This window comes from Dasypus novemcinctus, chromosome 18, assembly GCF_030445035.2.
Source record: "Dasypus novemcinctus isolate mDasNov1 chromosome 18, mDasNov1.1.hap2, whole genome shotgun sequence".
Classification (NCBI taxonomy): domain Eukaryota; kingdom Metazoa; phylum Chordata; class Mammalia; order Cingulata; family Dasypodidae; genus Dasypus; species Dasypus novemcinctus.
The window spans coordinates 31,554,188-31,556,899 of NC_080690.1; the positions used below are offsets into that span (position 1 = coordinate 31,554,188).

At 35.1% G+C, this 2,712-nt stretch overlaps 1 non-coding gene across 1 annotated transcript; it reads right to left on the reverse strand.

The window, feature by feature from the left end:
* Positions 1 to 2,232: 2,232 nt before the first annotated feature.
* On the reverse strand, positions 2,233 to 2,339 carry LOC111761771 (U6 spliceosomal RNA). The gene has a single exon (XR_002795035.1). It is a non-coding gene; the product is annotated as a U6 spliceosomal RNA (small nuclear RNA).
* Positions 2,340 to 2,712: the final 373 nt, after the last annotated feature.

Below are 2,712 nucleotides of genomic sequence, written 5' to 3' on the forward strand. Positions count from 1 at the left end.
GTTTATAGATGGGTCTTTCAATAAATGATATGGAGACAGCTAGATAACAATTTAGGGTAAATGTTATAGATTCCTAACTCTAACACCCCCAAATAAATTTGAGATGGAGAAAGGATATAAATAAGATGTTATTAATAGAATCATGCTATTAAAAATAATTTCTGAGTGAAAATGCTTTCTAAACACAAAGCCCAAAGGCAATAAAGAAAAACAGTGATAATTTGACTATATTTTTAAAAGTCCAAATAAATAAATAACTAAAAATAAACTAGTGGCAAATTGGAAATAAAAAGTTCTTTCTAATACTTACCATAGTCCTAATTACAATTCCAAACAATATGGATAAGTAACAAAAATAAAGAAAAACAAATAACAGCACATCAGAAAGTACCAGACAGCATGAGTGAAGAGTTCATTGATTAAAATAGGAAAATGCATATGAAGGAAATCTGTTTTGCTGACTATAACTTGCTTTGTAGGTTTGAATTTGAGGCTAAATAGATGCTCTAAAAATGGTAGAAGAAAATTAAATCAAAATGAAAATAAAAGCAAGTTTTTGAAAACCAGAGCAAAGTTAAACAAATGTTCTTACATGGTGTTGATTTGGTGTTTAGACCATCCAGAAAGAATTATTGTGTCTTTAAAACAGAGACTATATCCTCACAAGGGTAGAGCTAGGATTCAAACCCAGGATGGCAAGGCTAAGTTGATGCCTTTTGCTTCCACGGTTGTTGTGGGCTGTCTGTGCAGACCAAGAGCTCGCAGGTCATCCTCTGTACACAGCAGCCTGGAGCCTCAAATGCACAGGAAGCCTCTGACCTGTTCACCCTCTACTTCACGGATCTCCTTTACACTTTCCTCATTCCTCCGAAGGGCCTTTCTGGTTCAAGGGCCAAGCTCCTTCAAGCAGCTCAAGCTGCAGCTGGGAATTCTGTGTCCACAGAGGAGTCCAAGGAGTTGAGTAGCATCTGGTCATTCGGTCCAGACACAGATTCTAACTTCACCTTAATACGTGTTTCACGCAGAGCCTCTGCGAAGCACTGTGCAAAGCCCTCTGAAGGGAAGGACAATATAAAAAAAAAAAAATGAAAACTCTCTTGGTTTTAGTTTCTACCTATTTTGGAGATAAAAATAATCTTGGCTGGGTTCAAATCATGTAACAGCTGTGTGCCCTTGGGCAAGTCATTTCCGTCCTCTTAGGATTCTGAGCAATTAAGAGGATTGTGTTAGGGTTCCAGGGAAGTAGAACCAAGTTACAGTATATTTATAAAATGTAAATATTATGAGGTTTATTATAGGAAATGGCTATGCAACTGTGGGAATTGACAAGTCTGAATTCCACAGGGCAGTTGCAAGCTGAGAACTCTGGTGAAAGTTTCAATGAACTCCCCAGGAGAAATTGGGGAATTCTTCTTCCTCACTGCTGATATCACCAGTTCCCTTTTAAAGGCCTTCAGCTGAATGGTTGAGACTTTTCTCATTGCTGAAGGCAATCTCCTTTGTTGATGGTAAGATGTAATCAGCCATAGATGCAATCAAATGACTGCTGTTTAAATCCATGAAATATCTTCACAGTAACATTCATGTGCTAGCTTGACCAAACTACTGAACACAGTAACCTAGCCAGACTGACACATGAACTTAGCAATCACAAGGATATATACTAAAGAGCACATGAGAAGCTACATGCCAAGATTTACGTCATGAGTGATATTTTACAGTACAACTCTGATGTTAAAGAATGTATCCCTGAAGTCAGATAAGTTATCCCAGTCCAAATAGCAGCCTTGATATTTACTAGCAGAATTTTTTGGACATGTTACTTAACTTTTAAATGACTCCATTTCCTCATAAGCAAAATTGGTATAATCTCATGGGGCTAATGGAGGAATCAAATGAGTTAATACACACTTAAAATGTTTAAATACCCAGTGCCTTTTACACAGTAAGTACTCAGTAAAATTTTACATTAAAAAGGGAACATATCTTACTAAGGATATACAGATTATTGCAATCTGCAGTAATCATATAGTTAGTAGTACATTCATACAGATATTTCAAACTATTGAATAGATAGAAAGAGGAGCACAAAAGAAACTATATTAACATTATTAAGAAACAAGAAAATAAAAGAGATGCAAATATCAAAGTAAAGAAACTAACTAAAATCTCTGTAACCTTAAATTTTTTATTTTATTTTTTTATTTTTTTATTTTTTTATTTTTTATTTTTTTAAATATGGAACGCTTCACGAATTTGCATGTCATCCTTGTGCAGGGGCCATGTTAATCTTCTCTCTATCATTCCAATTTTAGTATATGTGCTGCCAAAGTGAGCACTTAAAATTTTTAATTGGAAATATTAGTATGGATTCATCATGTAATTCCCAGAAAAAAAGAAAAAAAAAAGCTATGCCCTAGTCCTAGCTCTATCCACTGAAAAGCCCCAAAGTAGTGACTCCAGTCAAGTAACCAGTCAGCACAAAAATTGATCTTTGTATACTATTTCTCCATTAAAAATAATCTAGAGATCTTTAAAAAAAGGAATGTTAATTCCAATACTTGGCCAGGATATATACAAAATTGGTGTATATTTTAGAACCAGAATGTGGACAGACTTCAGGACTATTGGCATGATATCAAAAGTATTCAGGGGTTAAGTTGGAGTTCTGACTTAGGTCAAGTTTCCTGAGACGGAGGTTCACACACAGAA